At 39.9% G+C, this 19,325-nt stretch overlaps 1 protein-coding gene and 1 long non-coding RNA gene across 7 annotated transcripts in view; one reads left to right on the top strand and one right to left on the bottom strand.

The window, feature by feature from the left end:
* Positions 1-19,325, top strand: part of ZMIZ1 (zinc finger MIZ-type containing 1) — a 328,745-nt gene that overhangs the window by 63,259 nt on the left and 246,161 nt on the right. For 4 of the 6 annotated variants that reach the window (XM_039340782.1, XM_039340781.1, XM_039340773.1 and 1 more), the window contains exon 2: positions 14-140. The exons of 1 other annotated variant lie outside the window; for it this stretch is intronic. The gene's annotated coding sequence lies outside the window, so the exon portion shown is untranslated. Of the gene's footprint in view, positions 1-13; positions 141-469; positions 972-19,325 lie in introns of those variants that run through there. One more of the 6 variants, XM_039340776.1, reaches the window with a different exon arrangement.
* LOC120306840 lies at positions 4,650-8,613 on the bottom strand. The gene is made up of 3 exons (XR_005556400.1): positions 7,636-8,613; positions 7,424-7,522; positions 4,650-5,212 (listed from the first exon to the last, which is right to left on the bottom strand). It is a non-coding gene; the product is annotated as an uncharacterized LOC120306840 (long non-coding RNA).

Here is a 19,325-nt window from a genome sequence, read left to right as displayed (position 1 = left end):
TTCCTCCTGTTAGGAACGGCCTTGAAGACTGCAGGAATTGCTCTGACTTTCCACCCCCTCCTCCTCCTTCTCCTCCTCCTCTCTGTTTGTTAAGAGCTCCGGTGTGTTAATTGACGTTGGCCTCTTCCAAGAGTTAAAAGGTAATTATTTGCCCATTTAATGTTCTGCTTGTTAAATTTCCTCATCACCAGGGCCAGTAGGAAAAACGGGTGAGGCCTGAAGGAGACGGCATGGAAACTTTTAGCCGGCGTATTGCCTTGGCGTTTGTAGAAAATTATATCAAGAAGATATTGACCGTTCAAAATTTACAGCAGCACTGAATAAAGTGAATTAGGGCCGTTTTTTCACAGCTACGATCTTTCCAGCAACCCCATGATCATGTGATCCAAATTCAGACGCTTGGCCACTGGTTCATACTTACGACGATTGCAGTGTCCCAGGGTCACATTATCCTCCTTTTGCGACCTTCTGACAAGCAAAAGTCAACGGAGAAGTCAGACTCGCTTAACAACCAATTTAAGAACGGCAGGGATTCGTCGTAAAGTGGGGCAAAACCCGCTTAACAAATGTCTTCCTGCATTTTGTTCCAGTTTGCTCTTCTTACATAGGAAACGGGACTTTGCTTTTAGACCTGTGTCGGTGTTAAGAGTCCGTGTGGCCTCATAGGTTTTTTTTTTTTTTTTTCTCCTAGAAAAATATATTTCTCTGCCATTTGGTAGCCATGGCCAAACCTTGCATAAACATTAGCTGCGAATGTTGATTAGCTCCACGTTTTGTCTAAACGAGGCCAGGCTGGCAATGATAAACCGGACAGGAATGCTGAGATTAAACTTAAGGAAAGTAAAATATAATGGAGCAGAAGCAGGCAGGCAGAGTTGCTCCTAATTCTTTTTTAACCTTGTTTAACCAAATCACCGGTGCTTTCTGTGTTTGCTGACCCTGAAGGGCTCCAGAGGAGATTGAGGAAAAAGGTTGGCTTGAATGAAAACATTTATTTCTTCCTTTCCTGAGTGGTCAGATCAGCCCGGCATTTCTAGTGATCGGGACTGACTCGGTTAAAAAAATTACAGATCTTGGCTCAGCTTTTAAAATCTGCGTCGAAATAATATTTTTTAAATGGAGGAAGAGATGCACGGAGGTGATAGAATTAAGGATGATCTGCAAAGGTAGAAAGGCTTGGAGAAAAACAGTGGAAAGGTGTTGATGTAAAATACATTTAGCTATGTTTCCTTAAATTCTTTGTCTTTTTCTGTCTGGCTCTTTTCTCATTCTTGGCATAATTTTGCTTACCCGAAAGTGAAAAGCATAATAGGTTTATATTTTTCAACGATGAAGAAAGGAAGGGAGAAAAATTAAGAACTGCAAAAATAGTATCTGATATTGCTTCAGGACAATTTTTTTTTTTATTATCCCCAGTTGCTTTTCTATCTGCCTTTTTAAATTTCAGCTAATTAGTCATTTGCAAGCATCAGGTTACCTCAGATAAGTTCCACATGTCTGAGCATGAAGGCAATAACAGGCCTGCAATTTCAGCGTGAAAAGTAATATTGTGGCATTTCTTGCTAATGACTGCTTTAATTCAGCACTTTCAATACCTTTATATATTAGGACCCCGTTCATCTCTCTGGGCATAGTCATTTAAAGTTTCTAAATAATCACAAGACTTCAATAATTGAGGCTGGCTTGTATATGGAGTTGTTGTGTCAGAATACAAAGGAGCGCTGTGCAATTTGTCAAAACAATTGTTTCATGAACAGTATTGTGCAGACACAGCATTGCTCTGTAGTGCATTAGAGCAGTTGCGTCTTTTGGCAACTTTGATGAGTCTCCTCTGAAGTTTTATTTGGTTTCTAGCTGTAATTCTGGTGTTGTTTTTAAACAAATCAAAAGTATTACTTCTGATCAATAAATTATTATTTATTAAGGAAATTAATAAATGTCCACTGAGAAAATTATTGCAAAATACTTCTGGTGCTCACATTATATTTGAGTGATCTTTTAAAAGTTAAGCTTAATAAACTATTTACTTAAAATAGGGGGTATCGTATTTTATTCATTCCATTTGTGGATGGTTCAGAAAAGTAACAATACTAATCAAGATTGTGTTGACAACTTTTTTTTTTTTTAAAAAAAATCCTCTGTATCCGCTTAACATTTAGAATCTACCTAACACCTATTAATAAACTGGCAAAAATAATTATTATGACTCATTTGGCAAAACAGCCCACCTATAGTGGCAAACAGAATATTTGCAAAACAAGTATTAATAATAGCATAATTTCACATGATCAGTTAGTTGTACATATGTATGAATTTCAACATTTTCATGTGTGTAATATAAACAGACTGTTACTTAATTAAATATAGATGGTTTTGAGCAAGATGAAATATAAAATTTAGTTATCAACTTTTACGGTTAAATGTTAGTAAATTGCATGCTATAGTAAAGAACTGCGAAGTAGAAGGAGCACTGAGAACTTTTCAGAGGAGATGTTGTAGCCACCAAAAAAGCCAACGCAGTCTCCGATTGCTTTGATCCCTCTTTAGAAGTGGACATTTTTCCCACCAGCAGTTGACTTTTGCACCCCAACTTGCAACATTAAACATATTGCTCTGAATAGAGAAGCTTCTTCCCTCAACCATATTTTGTGGGCAAATTTCTTAAGGTGACGTTAGGCAAAGAATCATCTCATGACTGAATGTTGCTTGAAAAGTAGAGAGAATAACACAGTTCTCTTTTAGAAAATGAGGAAATGTGGAGTCTTGGTCCACAGTTGGGCACCATGGGTGTTGTGGTCCACGCTGGAGTTGTTTCACTGAGCCTCAGAAATAGGTCATCTCAAGACATCATATCCTTGGTGTCTCTCGTGTCTTTGGAGATTCTCAATGATCCAGTTCGTGGTTGTCCCAAAATGCTTTTTTCCAAAAGACAACTGGACTTTCTTGGTGTTTTCTTTCAAAAACGTTTCACTTCTCATCCCAAAAGCTTCTTCAGCTCTTGATGTCTCTCATACTTATAATCTAAGAAGTTGATCAGAAGTTACTGATTTATTCGTCTTACAGAGATTGGTTCTTACAGCTTTGCGGGCAAGACTCTGGTAAGAATTGGCAAAAGTGACCACAACATTACAACAGAAGTGTGGCCAAAGCCAGTTGAAATACCATTTTGTGGCTTCGTGATATTTTAATAAAGTTCATGTTGCGACCACACGGGCTGTCAAGCAGCTATTCTTAATCGAATTCTTTAAATCTATGCAGTTTGTTTTATGTATTAGATAACATTAATACACCTATTGGCTCAGCTGTAAACATTTCTAGTGCCTCAGACAAACTCTTATTGAGGGACAGTAAAATGGTAGAAAAAAAAATACCTGGATTCCTTTACTCTTTTTTTTTTTTTAAAAAAAATATCATCTGAGGAAGACTCAGTTTAATTTTCTCACATATCATAAGAGAAATCGGCAGTTTAGATGGAACCTGGAGTGCTACTTTGCATAACTCATTTTTTTTTTCAGGCTTGTCCTCATGCTGGGACATTTACACACTTTACTTGCGTGCTTAAAAGAACAAACAAACAAGACTGATAGAAAAGGAAAAAAAAATTACAAAAACCCATTTCCTATCCTCAATCATTCCTGGTCAGCTTGAGACAAATAGCTTCTAAAGAAATGCAAAAGAGAAGCAAAAAAAAATTCATTGTTTGATTCTGTCACTGTTATACTAAAATATTTAATTGCAAGAGGCCGCAACACAATACTTAATCGAAGACTTCTGCATTTATAGTACTGATGTTCCTACCGATTCTTTCTTTCTTCTTATCTTCTATTCTAAAGATAAAATAACAGCATTGTTTTACCTTTATTTGTATTCCTGGGAGTATATATATTTCTTTTTTCCATGGAAGTAAAAGAAAGATTTCTATTTTCTCCCCATGAATAGGAAGTGTGGTTTTGGTTATTCTGTTCCTATCTCGTGATCCAGAAAGGCCCCATAAAGTAGCACCAGTAAGGGTGATATATACTGTGGTAATCAAGTCTATAATTGTTTTGTCTTTATGTTTGTTTAATGGATCTTAACCTTGACTGGAAAGTGCTCCATGTCCTTCATAGCCTGTGGATGAATTGAAAAACTGGGGGAAAAAATTCCAGGAAACTTGCCTCTAGGGCTATTCTTTCACATTTGCTCCATGTTTTATACGAAGAACGGTTGCAGGAATTGGGTATGTCTAGTCTAATGAAAAGAAGGACTAGGGGAGACATGACAGCACTGTTCCAATATCTGAGGGGCTCCTACATAGACAAGGGTGTCAAACTATTTTCCAAAGCACCAAAAGTCAAGATAAGAAACAATGGATGGAAACCAGTTAAGGAGAGAAGCAACCTGGAATGAAGGAGAAATTTCCTAGTGGGTAGAGCAATCAACTAGTGGAACAGCTTGCCCTCAGAAGTTGTGGGTGCTCCATCACTGGAGGCTTTCAAGAAGAGACTGGACAAACATTTGTCTTGAATGGTTAGGGCAGGGGTAGGCAACCTTGGCTCTTTTATGACTCGTGGACTTCAACTCCCAGAATTCCTGAGCCAGAGTTGAAGTCCACGAGTCATAAAAGAGCCAAGGTTGCCTACCCCGGTCTAGGGTGTCCTGCTCGAAAAGGGAGGCTGGACTAGAAGACTTCCAAGGTCCCTTCCAGCTCTATTATTCTATGTTCTATGGTTCTAGACTCTTGATGGTAAAGGTAGGGCATATAATAGCTCCCTGACCATGCCATATAATTTGCTAGCATTTGCTGTTGTAGCTTTGGAATAAGGGAGGGGCCAAAAGATTGATAATAATAAAAAAAAGGATGATTGGAAGGAGGTGATCCATAACTTCCCAGCATCTCATGAACAGTATCCCTAAATCAACAGCTCATTCATTTTATCCAGGGGTTAATGAATCAAACAAGAGTGCATAAAATTAGAAGCGTATATTAATGAAGTAGAGCTGCCTTAGAAACATTAAGCAAAATGCGGGCAAGTTTATGTCAGCAGCGTTTATGGTGTGGGATGTGTAGCAAATTGCCCCTTGAGTTGCAAGTTAGGAAGTAATTAGATCTTGTTTGTGATGATATGTTGTATTTAAAAAAAAACATTGCTGACCTTTGTTCCCAAAATTCTTGCTGTTTCAGGTAGCCCCAACATGGAAGGAATGCCTTTTTTCTTAAGTCAAAGCATACCTAAAAGCAAAGCATCCATGAAATAAGTGAAGTCCTCTTTAAGTCAAGCATAACTTCATGATACCAATGGAGTAGAATATTGGTAGCACAGGGTAGACGTGAGGGGTCCTGGGTGCTCTCTGAGTTTGCTTGTTTTCTTGCAGATGTTTCATTACCCAACTAGGTAACATCATCAGCTGACCCCCTCATAACTTCACGAGAATGTCTTATCTTCCTTTCTTGGCAATCGTATTCATGGGACCTGTCACTGTCTTCTTTGGAGATCCTGCGAAGCATTTACCAGATCTAAAACCGACCGACTAGAATATCTGTATCTCAGGGTTGAAGTACGGAGTCCTTGATGCTCTTTGAGCTCAGTTATTTTCCTGCAGATGTTTCATTACCAAACTCGGTAACATCATCAGTGCTAGTAAGGGAGTAGAATCTGTTCTCATTTTAAATGCTAAGAGTAAATTTTAAAGGCTAAGTTTAAATTTTAAAGGCTAAGATTGAATTTTAAATGCTAAGAGTAAATTTTAAAGGCTAAGTTTAAATTTTAAATGATAGCAAACTCTACTCCCTTTTACTAGCACTGATAGTGTTTCTTAGTTTAGTAATAAAACCTCTGCGAGAAAACAACCAAGTTCAGAGACCACCAAGGACTACTCAGTCCTCCTCCTCCTTCTCTCCATACACCCCACTTCCTTCTCGCATGGATGATATTGTCTAGTTGAGTAATGAAATATTTGCAAGAAACAACCAAGCTCAAAGACTCCATAGATCTACCAACTGGCCACACCAAAGACTCCATAGATCTACAAACTGGCCATGTCAATGTCTAGACAATCTAAGTTTGCTTTTTGTACTCATAGACCATATGTAGTCAAGGTTTAGGAGCCAGAGATGAAATGGGGAATTCTGTTGTCAGATTTAGAAGTGATATGCACCTGCCTAATTCATTAACATTCTCCCATGGCTGGTATTCCATTTTGTCTATTTGCTGCTTAGTCTTAACCTCCATCTCTATTGCTCTCTTGACAGGAAGTAACTCTTAACATCTCTTGCGAAGCAGTCCACCAGATACGTGCAGAATCCATTTTAAGATCTAATTTTCAAAGTAACTAAATACATAAAACGTCAATTTGCATTATTTATTTGGTGTGCAGATGGTGAGGCTGAGGGAGGGATGCAGGAAAAGGACTGACGGCCCCTGAGCTGAATTAAATTGCACGTGTGTGCTATGTGCATTTGTGCATTTTTGTCTCTCTGTGTTTATATATAGATTATTTTTTTTATTAATAATAGTAAAACCTAATACAGGGATCCCCAACCTGTGGGTCGCGGCCCATCACCGGGCCATGACCTGCTAGCCAGCAGGATGCAAAACAGACTGGCCAGTGCACGCATGTGTGTGTATGTGCTCACCCTCAACTTGCACTAGCGCCATCACTGTTACACAAACAGGGCGTCGCCTGGTGAAAACAGGGCACCACGTGAAAACGGGGTGTCACGTCGGCGTGATCACTGCCCCATTTGTGTCGCACATGCCCGCAGCTCCATTTGTGTATGTGCACACGTGTGTGTGTGTGTAAAATACTGCCCGCTCGCTTTCCGTCCAGTCCGCCAATCGAGAAAAGTTGGAGACCTCTGATCTAATACACCCTGAACTCAAAGAAAGAAAAGAGAATAGGAAGGATTAAAACGTGAAAGGAAAAAAAAAGGAAAAAAGGGAAGAAGAAAGCTAACGACATCATAGAGGAAATAAAGAAATACCTTCCTACCTTCATCACAGCAAGAATAAACAAATTTAGTGACTTAACTGCAGAGCACAGAGAAGGGTAGAACTCTTCTGCTCTCCGATAAGAGGCTGAACCGTATAAACCTCTTACAAATGATGGGCCACCGTGAACCCATTCTCTAGGAAACGCTTTTGCCAGAGTTTCAAAGCAGAATGGAAATTATGAGAGGAAATAATGAAGAAAGCAGCATCAGAGTTTGCAGATAAGTTGCACAGGCCAGAAATTAGGAGGACTATACAGGCAGTCCGTGACTTGCGACAGTTCACTTCGTGACACCATCACTGAAAAAAGTACCATACGGCCATTTCCCACACTTACGACTATGATTATGAGTTGAGTCCTAAGAAAACGGACAGGGAAAGTGGAGCAATTCTTAAGAAATTCTTAGGTTGATAGAGAAAGAGCTAAAGCAACAGGCCCAAGTGAGACTCACCTGTGACATGAAACGTTTAATGCTTGGAGAGACCAGTGTTTCAAAAGGCTTGTGAGTCGACTCTCTGGCTAGAAGGCGGAGAAGTCTTCCTTTAAACAACTGATGTAACAACAAAGGAGAGGCTGTTAATGCTTCAGGAATTGGTGTGGGCAAGGAAGCAATGCAAACGAGACCCTTGAAATTGATTAAGGTCTTGTGTGTTCCACATTTACCTTTTGTGAGCGAGATTTATGGTTCTGTTTAAAGATGACAAGCGAACCAGTCAGGAGTCATTGCCAGAGCCCAGGAAGATCTGCCCTCTAGATGTGTAGCGACTGTCTGCCACGAAAGAAAAGAGTGATCTCTCCAAATAAGCCACACAATGAATGAATCCACACGTGGCCCTATGGCGAAAGATGTGACCTTCTGGACCACATGCTGGAATGATGGAGACAGCAGCCAACAAAGGCTCTCAACAGAGGCAGATGTTTTGAAATGAATTAGTTCTCAATGGCAAGCTAACTTACACAACCGTTGTTTCATCTAAATCAAAACAGTGTTCAGTGTTCTTGGTGTCGACCGATCTGTGAAAACATAAGGCTTTCCAGGAGCATATACACAATGGCTTTTATTGATCATTATCCAAGAATAATATTCACCTACTTTATATAACTGTTTTGTACAGCGACCAAATAGGAGAGGTACAGACTTCAACAGATAGTTAGCACTGCAAAACAAACAAACAAACAAACAAACAAACAAAAAAAAACAGTTGCAACCAGCCTGCCTTCCAATGAAGACCTATATATTATGGGTCAGAAAGAGGGCTGAGAAAATATCTACAAACCCATCACATCCTGGACATAACCGGTTTCACACTCCTCCCCTCATGACGCCGCCATAGAGCATTGCATGCCAAAACAACTAGACATAGAGACAGGTTTTCCGCATACCATCATTCTGCTGAACACCTAATCCCCATAGTACTGTGTTATGTCCAAGTAGATTTACCCATGTAGTATGGCTGTAGTATTATTATTATCCTTCTCGTCTTCTTTACTACCTCCTATTATTGGTATCATTATTATGAATATTATTACTCTGTTGTTTTGCATGTACACTGAGAGCTTATGCACCATAGACAAATTCCTTGTGTGGCTAATCACTCTTGGCCAAATGAAACCTATTCTATTCTATTCTATTCTATTCTATTCCTATTCTACTCTATTCTACTCTATTCTATTCTACTCTACTCTACTCTACTCTACTCTACTCTACTCTACTCTACTCTACTCTATTCTATTCCTATTCTACTCTATTCTATTCTATCTCTCCTCTCCTCTTTTTCTCTTCTCTTCTCTTCTCTTCTCTTCTCTTCTCTTCTCTTCTCTTCTCTTCTCTTCCATTCATTCCATTCCATATTTTCTATTCTATTCTATTCTATTCTATTCTATTCTATTCTATTCTATTCTATTCCATTCCATTCTTTCCCTATTCTATTCTATTTCATACTCTATTCTACATTCTATTTCCTATCCTATCCTGAAGTAAAGGTTAAGGATTTGAAAAATATACAAGAATTCATAAGCATGACATATAATCCTTTTTAATGCCAGCCATTTTTAACAAAGGCAGGAATGTGTTGATTTTGCTGGAAGAATTAAATGCTGTTTGAAACCTCATGGAAAATCCAGTGCAAAAACAAAACAAACCAGAACATACGTAGATACCCTAGCAGGAAAAATATTAGGATGAGGCAGTAATAGCTGTCATAAATCTGCTAAATACTTTAGGTTTGGAGGGAAAAAAAGAACTCTGACCTTTGGAATAGGGAGAACCCAATCAAACCATGTAGCAAGTATTTGGATATAAAAAAGGGTATGTTACATAAGAAAAAACACTCCAAACTATTTGAAAAAAAATATATGCCACAACAGAAGGCATTCCAGACAGTGCTGTAAGAAATTCAAAGAACTTAGTATTGAATCCAAGTAGAGATAAAATCACATTAAGTAATAGTGTTCTTTATAAAGAATGTTTTACCACACTATATTACTTCCAGTAAATACACAGAAAAAAGCAGAGGGTACCAACCAAACCAGAGGGGTGAAGTTAGTCGTTGTACAAAAATGCTAAATTATGCATTTGATTGAAGTTGTTAAAGGAAAAACCTCTTCTGCATTTGAACAAAGGTCACGTAGTAGAAGAATTAAACTGACCCCTGTGAAAAATGATTGGAAAGGGGAGTTAAAATATGGAAATCAGTTGCTGAAAAGGAATTGTAGCATGGAGAGAACATAAGTGTGGAACACGTCCTGGATGTATTGATGAGTAGAATCTGGGTGGTGGTGGTAATGATCATCTTGATCATGCTGTTATCATCCATTCATATCCAACTCTTGGTGATTCTCTGGGCCAGGTCTAACATGTTTAAGAGAAGATATCTAACGCTTTATGCAGAGAATGCAAGACAAATATTTTATCTGGAAGGTCCACGTTAGTTTTTTTTTTTCTCATCTCCAACTTTTCTCACTGGAAGTTATTTAAGATGGGGCAGGGAGGACATTTTACTGATGGAGGACCCTGTCTCAGAATACCCTTAGCTCTGCCTGTGGAAACTTCAGCGTGGATTCACAATATTTGTATAGAAGAAAACGAACTAGGATTTATTGGCTCCAGAATCTGTTTTCTCAACTGCAACAATTAGAACCTGGCAGAGTTTAACAGCTCGTCCTGCTTCTTCCTATTAAAAACAAGCACCAGAAGAAAAAAGAACCAAATTGCTCCACCCTGGCTGATGGGAGCCAGAAGCACTATGAAAATGATGAATTTCACCGTCGCTTCTCTAACTGGTCTGCAATGTTAATTAAAAAAAAAAAAAAAAAGGTGTTTCTCTCCAGCTTTGGCTGAGCCCTGGTGGGAGATTGTTCCAAGTAATTTACGTTGTTCACTTGCTTATCGGGCCCATAATCCATCTAATGAATTGCCAGAAAAATCTTTAGTTTACCTGCTGTCACGCTTGCTAGCTGTTAAAGATTTGCTAGACTAAAGGGACCTTGTCAAGTTCTGACACAGCTCTGAGGAGCTTACCTTGTTTCTTTGGGGTTTCCTGTCAAAATGAACTTGGTTTGCTCTCCCTCAGCGTATTGCAGATGCATCTGTAGGGAATGGAAGAATGGAAAGTCACCTGCTGGTCTTGAAGATGTTGGTGGAGAAAATATAATCCTTTACAAAGCTAATGAAGACCTTAGAAAACTGTGCTTTATTTTTTCATTATTTTGTGCTTGTTCTTCATATGGCTTATAATTTTGTCTCTTCTATGCTCTGCTAGTTTCTGTGCTGGCATATTCCAAGTCTCAAATGATAAATCAGTCAAAATGTAAACAACTAATTCTGTTAAGAGCCGTAGTGGTGCAGTGGTTAGAGTGCAGTATTGGAGGCAAACACTGCCAGCTGCCAGCAGTTCGATTCTGACCGGCTCAAGGTTGACTCAGTCTTCCATCCTTTTGAGGTTAGTAAAATGAGGACTATAATATAAATATAGAATATAAATATAAATTCTATCCTGTAATGGTCTAAAATTCTAAAATAATGGATTCATCAGCCAATTAAGCTAAAGTAAGTTTGTAGTTCTACGGAGGAGTTTTCTTCCTTCATTATTTTTCAGAAATCTTCCTTCCTTCCTTCCTTCCTTCCTTCCTTCCTTCCTTCCTTCCTTCCTTCCTTCCTTCCTTCCTTCCTCCCTCCCTCCCTCTTTTCTTCTTTCTTTCCTTCCTTCTTTTCCTCCCTCTTTCCTTCTTCCTTCCTTCTTTCCTTTCCTCCCTCCCTCTTTTCTTCTTTCCTTCCTTCCTTCTTTTCCTCCCTCCCTCCCTCCCTCCCTCCCTCCCTCCCTCCCTCCCTCCCTCCCTTCCTTCCTTCCTTCCTTCCTTCCTTCCTTCCTTCCTTCCTTCCTTCCCTGATAGCCACATATTTTGTTCATCAACCAGTTTTTACCACGACAGCTTAGAAGTCCCTTCCTTTAATAAACTTAGAGATAAACTGTGGGTGTTAAAGCAGAAGTCTCCAGTTAATGAGATTTCCATAACCTAATCCCTTTTCTCTTTTAGTAAATCAGATTACAGGGGACTTTCTGAGAATGTTTAATTTTCTGCTGCCAAGGATTTGACAGCTCTCTGGGATGTTAGAGATTAAATCACGGTTCGAAAGATGTCTCCAAACTCTTGGTGACCACCTGGACTATTCCTCGCAGTCTTCTCGGCAAGGTTTTTCAAAAGTGGCCTGTCCTTGCCTGCTTCCTAGGGCTGAGAGAAAGCGACTGGCCCAAAGTCACCAGTTGACTTTGTGCGTAAGATGGGACTAGAACTCCCGATCTCCTTAGTTTCTAGCCTGCATTGCAAATTATTTATTCTAACAATTCTATTCCAAAGAGCTGTGGCCTTTCCCATACAGTGCAAATAGATGGGGTGGCTTGCTTCGAGGAACCTGGAATTGATTTATTCCAGTGTACCTACCTGTCTCTCTTTTCCTGCAGCTAGCTTAAAATGCACGAGTTCCACTGGTTGAGGGCATGGTGTCCTGTACGGTAATATAAAAATATACCATTGGCTGAAAGACTCTGCTCCTGTATTTCAGGAGAGGTGGAGACCATCGGACACATACTTCTTCAATTCTATTTCTATATAGAGATATTAGAAAAAAAACCATATCCTCCCAAATAATCGATAGGTATCCTGGCTGTTCCAACACTCCTTATCTCCTGTGGCTGCTTCAGGATGAACAGGCTGTGATTATGGCGCAGGTGGCTGGATTCTGACCAGCCGCACAGGGGATAACATAAATAAGATAAATATTATTTTTAGATCCTTGTAATAATTTTTATTTCAAAATTAATGTTATTACTTGTGTTCTTATTCCACAGTAGATCATGCTCAGTGCATTTGTATACATGTATGTATGTGTGTGTATAAGTAGCCTGCAATGGGATGTTTTACTGTTTCTGTCCATATGGCTGCAATAAACTGACTTGAATTTGAACTGGGTTGAGGGCTTGGGGGAACCCTAAAAGTGGGGCAGCCTAGAGGACAGGTCCTACAGGATTTCTCCCTCCCAATGGTAGTAGTTGAAGCATAGCTTGATTGACCCAAATGACGTGTCTCACCTGTCATTATTTTAAAGATTTAACTATGGTAATAGAAGCCCTTTCAATCCATTGTTGCAATTTTTCAATCTATATCACGCTATGAAATATGTGACTTTCTAATCCAGAGGTCCCCAACTCCTGGTCCGTGGACCGGTACTGGTCCGTGGCATGCCAGCAACCCGTCCGCACAAACAAGCAAAGCCCCTCTCTGGCCCGAGGGAAAACCTCTCTCCGTGGAATCGGTCCCTGGTGCCCTAAATTTTTTTTGGGGGGGGGGTGGGCGCTGCCCTAATCAATTAATTTGTTGACTAGGGATGTCAGAATTGGGAGCCGGGATTCAGAAGACAATAAAGCTTCCCTCCTGTAACTTAATTTGTGTCAGCCTTTGACCTCAGGATCTGCTGATAGCACCAACTCTGGAACTGAAAAGCAAGAGAATGAGAGCCCTGCTTTGAGCACATGGGAGTGGATCATTCTTGTGCCTCTTTCCTGCAAATGCTGCCTCCATTTTTTCCCCTCCATGCTCAGAATGGCTTCTTGTTCTTAGGGATCTGAGATTCTGCTACCCCGAAATGCATTAGTTTGGGGAAGGATAGATCCATGTTTGAAGGTCTGATCCCCTCACAATTCTGACACCTGCTGATGTTCTCCAGCAAGTTCTGCGGGAGGAGGTTACCTGTGTAAATTTCTCATTTGCTTATTGGTTTGTTTTCTTTCTTCTTTCTTTTTTTTTTTTTAAAAACAACCAACCTTCGGGCTCCTTAATCTATCATGAAACCTGTTCAGGGAGGAGAGGAACAAGCAAACGAGGCAGCTTCCAAATAGGAGGCTACAGGAACATCTTGTGTACATATTGGTTGATAGCTGGTTGGCAAACGGAGTCGCCTTTCAAATGTGTTCTTTTGCCTATCAACAGAGCGCGGTTCTTGAGTACTTAATGTTCCACTGATTGCATAAGTGCTGCTCTGGAAATATTTGGACAGGCTGGAAGCTCTTGTTTTCTTACTAGTTTGTTTTGCTGCCTGCCTGAGGCTGGATCCGGTGAAAGAGGGAGTGAGAGGCTGCTGTTGCAAAATGAATTCCACCACAAAGTGTATATATAACTCTTGGAGTTATATATATCTCCCTCCCTCTCCCTCCCTCCCTCTCCCTCTCATTCCCTCTCCCTCTCCCTCTCTCTCCTTCCCTCTCTCTTTCTCCCCACTCCCACTCTTCCCCCTCTCTCCCCCTCTCCTTCCCTCTCTCTCTCTTTCTCCTTCCCTCTCCCTCTTTCTCTCCCCTCCCTCTCTCTCCCTCCTCTCTCCCCCTCTCCCTCTCTCTCCCTGTCTCCTTCCCTCTCCCTCTCTCTCCCCCTCCTTCTCTCTCTCCCCTCCTTCCCTCTCTCTCCCTCTCTCCCTTCTTCTCCCCCTCCTCCTCTCTCCCTGTCTCCTTCTCTCTCCCTCCCTCCCTCCCTCCCTCCCTCCCTCCCTTCTTCTCTCCCTTTCTCCCTCTCTCTGATCTCCCACCCCAGTGTTTCAGAGATGTTTGTCACCAAGGAATAGTTGGGGAATGGTTCAATCCTTCTTGGATAATTTGATGTCACTTGTAAATTTGGCCATCTCCTTGCTCACAAAAGACATTTATGAATAAATTAAATAGCACAGACTCCAGAAACGATGATAATGAACCTCAGTGCTTGTTTTTCTTTAACATAAGAACTATCTTTTTTTACTATTACCCATTTCCCATAATTCTGAGGAGTTTTAAGGAAAAGGATGCTGTTAAAAACTTTTAAGAAAGCTAAAGTAAACAACACTTACTAGATTTCCCTAGCCATCTGCTTGTGAGTTCTTAAAAATTCTTGAGTCTGCCTCATGCAGATTGAATAACCTGTTGATTTTTAATTGCCTAATTAATTCTAGAAGTTCGCCCACATCCTTATTTATGCAGTTGCTGTGTCTGCTAAAAGCAACTGAATATAAGTATTTGCACAACATTTTTTCATGGAAAATCAACACCACCACCAAAAAAGTCCCCAGCAGCCATTTTACATTTTGTCCCCTAACGCTCCAAATATTTTCCTGAGAAGTTTTTTTTCTTGTTAAACCTCCAATCCTGATTTTGCTGCTAAATAACACCAGACACTTCTTCAGATATGCTGTCCCTGTTTATTTCTAAACATTTTTTTCTCTCTCTAATAGCAATGTCATAATTTAGTTTTGTGACTAACTGAGATTCCTTACTTGTATGATAGTCCTAGTGCCTCATACAGTTGGTGGGCTGCAGATCATAAATTTGAATATTTTAAACTTCATTGACTTTTGATGTATTCTTTCCCTTGTCGTCCATCGTTCCCAGAAGGAAAACGAAAAGATTATTTCCACCTTACTGTGATAAAATGTTGATTGCTACACTATTGTTGTTGGCAATTGCTAACAGCAACCCTTCCAATAAGGTAGTCCTCAGCTTATGACCACAATTGAGCCCAAAATTTCTGTCACTGAGACACTTGTTAAGTGAGTTTTGCCCCATTTTACCACATGTCTTGCCACAGTTGTTAAATGAAGCACTGTGGTTGTTAAGTTAGTGACACAGTGGTTTCCCCATTCACAGTGACTGCAGGACAGTGCAACCGTCATAAATATGAGCCAAGCGTCTGAATTTTGATCACATGATCATGGGGATGCTACAACGGTCATAAGTGTGAAAAACGGCCATAAGTCCCTTTTTTTTTCAGTGCTGATGTTACTCCAAACAGACTGTTGTATGTTGAAGACTCCCTGTGGATATCAGGAGGATATATACTTCATTAAATAAAAAAGCAAGCATGGAAATGCAATGCATCATTAAAATGGGATTTCTCAGCTCATTTAGTTTGAATCTGCACGAGACATTATAGTTGGGACTTTGCTCTGGGCAGACTTTTTTGACTCATCCCACGAAGGGAAGATCTTTTTAAAGGATGGGGATGGTGGAGAAGTGAGGTTAATGAGGAAGGGATAGCTATTTTAATTTCCAATTTGATTCTTACTGTGTAATTAGTTGGGTTAGTAGTCAACTCTGGTCTCCCTTCTGCAAAAGACGAGGAGGCACTTCCAAAGTGATCTTCACAAAGATGTTGCTCAGATGTTTTCCATAACAACCGCTGCTTGTTTTCCTGTTTCACCTTTATAACATCTCTTTGCTCTGTTGAAGAGGAACATCAATCACGGGTTTTTGTAGCTGGCTGCAATCCTGCGTTCTTTGCCGGCATGTAAATATTTTGTTAGCAAAGGAAGTTTATGACTTCACTTTTTTTTTTTTTAGACACCTGGTGAAAATTTTCCTTCTTCCACTATCCTTATGCTTTTGTGACCCAAGTTGCTCTCTTGGTGTTATATTTAAGACAGTCAGTATTGCCACAGACTCCCCCCCCCCCGTTAGTGTCGCTTTTGTAGTGTTGCTTTGTTTGTTTTAATGAGCGAGAACCAGGATGGAGAAATCAATGGCAACTTGAGCTAAGGAATAAATGTTTTGTACTGTCTACGTTTCTCAGCCAGTTATCTTGCTTAACAGAATAACAGAGCTGGAAGGGACCTTGGAGGTCTTCTAGTCCAACCCCCTGCTCACGCAGGAGACCCTAGACCAGTGTTTCTCAACCTTGACAATTTTAAGGCATGTGGACTTCAACTCCCAGAATTCCACAGCCAGCAATGCTGGCTGTGGAATTCTGGGAGTTGAAGTCCACATGCCTTAAAATTGTCAAGGTTGAGAAACACTGCCCTAGACCATTGCAGACAAGCTTCTGAGGGCAAGCCAATTCTCAGCCAGTTATCTTGTTTATTCTAGATGGGGTTCTAGAGGGAATTCAAATGACACCCACAAAGAAACATGTGAGGCAGAAAGAGGAAATCAGAAGTACCTTTAGCAGTGAGATGGTGTCGTTCAGAGAATATTCCAGTTGTGGTCAGAAATGGTATGTCAGGCTGATATTAACTTGGTCAGACTCTCAAGTCCTTTAAACCTCTAACTGCCTCAGTAGCAATGCAGGTCACCTGAGGGCCCTCGTGATCATCCTGTCAGGGACTCTTTATATTCAAAATATAATAATCAAAATAATTGGTGTGCTACATACCACTTTTCATTTTTTTTTCTTCCAACACACACACACACACACACACACACACACACACACACACACACATCACCCTGCATTGGCTTCCATCTCCATGGAGCTCATATCATATCGGATTTAGAAATTGTACCAAACTAACTTCAACCACCGTACTTAATCGTACTTAAAAAATACAGTTTCCGATTGGCCAGTTGGGATGTCATTTCAGGGTAAGGCCTGTCCAAAGTTTTACTTCCTGAGATGGAACAGCAAATCCTCAGCCTTCCCCTATCGTGTTCTGAGGTTATTTTGATAACTGACTCAAAATAGAAAATAAAAAAATTCAGCAGGCATCCCACCTGCTCCTTGATGCTAGACATAGAACATTAACGAATGAAGCAACCAAAGTATTATTGGACCTGTGTCAACTGAGTGCCTTTACTAGCTGCAATAGAGGCTTTAATAATTATTGGGGAAGTTATCTGGAAAACACTTCAGTGATATTTTTGAAAGCTCCCAGCATTAAGGAACAGAGATTCCTCTATTTTTGGAGACAAATTTCCACCATCTTTCCTAATTGACCAACTGTGTAGATAATCTAAAGGTTGAATCGTGGCAACCGGAGCAAACTCTGTAAATCTGAGATGTTTCGTTGTTCATCCAAGCAATTTCATCAGTCAGAGCAAAATTAGTTAGGCAGAATGTTGTTGGAATGGACCAACAACCAACTTCAGGAGTATCTCCCCAAAATGGCTTGCAATGCTTCAATGAAGACTCAATCATCTAGGCCAAAGGGGTCTAAAAGTTGCATCACGGCAACCGGACTGAATTTTGTGAATCTGAGATGTTTCATTGCTCATCCAAGCAACTTCAACAGTCAGAACAAAATTAGTTAGGCAGGGAATCGGAAGAGTCGTTGGACTGTACCAACTCTTGCCAAGCCAACTTCAGGGGTTTCTCCCCAAAATGTCTTTCCATATGTCAATGGATCAAACTCTGTAAAATTTGCGATGTTTCATTGCTCATTCAAGCAACTTCATCAGTCAGAGCAAAATATGAGAAACGTCTCAGATTGACAAAGTTTGGTCCAGTTGCCACAATTCAACCTCTGGCCTGGATGATTGAATCTTCATTGATATGCCATCTTCTTTTAGATGTTGATTTCCTAGAAAAAGGAAACTGGGGATTGATCTGCAAATGTCTATGGAGATTCTCAGTCTTCGAGGTCATGGTTGTCACAAAGGTGCTTTTTCAGGTGGCAACTGGACTTTCTTGTTTTTCTTTGAAGGCGTTTCTCTTCTCATCCAAGAAGCTTCTTCACCATCCAGTCAGAGCTGAAGAAGCTTCTTGGTTGAGAAGTGAAATGCCTTCAAAGAAAAACAAGAAAGTCCAGTTGCCTTCTGAAAAAGCATCTTTGGGATTGAAGAGAAGAGAATAGAGAAGAGAACAGAACAGAACAGAGAAGAGAAGAGAGAAGAGAAGATAACAGAAGATAACAGAATAGAATAGAATAGAATGCAGAATAGAATAGAATAGAGAAGAGAAGAGAAAAGAAAAGAGAAGAGAAGATAACAGAGCAGAGAATAGAAGAGAAAAGAACAGAACAGAGAATAGAAGGGAACAGCGGTTCTCAACCTGTGGGTCGCGACCCCATTTGGGGTCGAACGACCATTTCACGGGGCTCGCCAAACAACGCGATCCGCCATTTTTTTCTCAGCTGGCAGCACTGCGCATGTGGGCGCTGCCGCACATGTGGGCGCTGCTGCGCATGCGCGCCACATCCTTATGACCGGGGTCGCCGTATAAAAAGGTTGAGAACCACTGGAATAGAAGAAGAGAAGAGAATAGAGAAGAGAAGATAACAGAACAGAGAATAGAATAGAATAGAATACAGAATAGAATAGAATAGAATAGAACAGAACAGAACAGAATAGAATAGAATAGAATAGAATAGAATAGAATAGAATACTTTATTTCGCCAAGTGTGATTAGACACAGAAAAAATTTTTAGACACAGAAAAAATTTGTCTTCAGTGCAAAACAACAGAGTAATGATCGTATAACAAAGTAATAATCATAATAATTATACCAATAAGAGAAGGAAATGGATAATTGTAGTACAGCTAATAAAAAGAAAATATTTTGCATAATTTTCTGCCCTTTCCAAGAAAAAAGGTTCCTTTATGGTCTTTTTTTTTTAAAAAAATCAACATTTTAATGCTTTAATTCAGGCATCTTCTTTTGTGACGCTCTGATGAATGTGAACGCTATTTGAAATACCCTGTTCAGTGTGTCTTTGGAAGTATTACTAAGGTATTATGTGACAATACCATCTTTAACATATAGATTAATCCAACTGAATCCTACGGTCCAAATATAGGTATATATGTTTAATTTAAATAAAGGTTTACTAAAGGAAAAGATTAAAGCACTGCCTTGTGGAGAGTGGTACATTGCACAAGAGTTTTATGAAAGTTAAATTAACTCTTAAGCCAGATGAGTGATCTCCTAGGGTTTTAGCAGAACAGTACCTCTAGTTCCCCCCAAATGCTCCTGGCTGGCTTTCAATTATTTTTTTTTTAAATAACCCCAATCTCACAATACTTTCTTACAGTACAAGAAGCATCATTCGATGTTGAGCGTTTCCAAGTTTTATCTTTTAATTATTTTAAATGGTGACTTAATTCTCTTTCACACACACATCCCCCACC

The sequence above is a fragment of the Crotalus tigris genome, unplaced genomic scaffold, assembly GCF_016545835.1.
Source record: "Crotalus tigris isolate CLP2741 ecotype Arizona unplaced genomic scaffold, ASM1654583v1 scf7180000017753.6788120, whole genome shotgun sequence".
NCBI classification, from domain to species: domain Eukaryota; kingdom Metazoa; phylum Chordata; class Lepidosauria; order Squamata; family Viperidae; genus Crotalus; species Crotalus tigris.
Note: the sequence above shows the minus strand (reverse complement) of the source record. Positions and strands in the feature narration are given on the sequence as shown.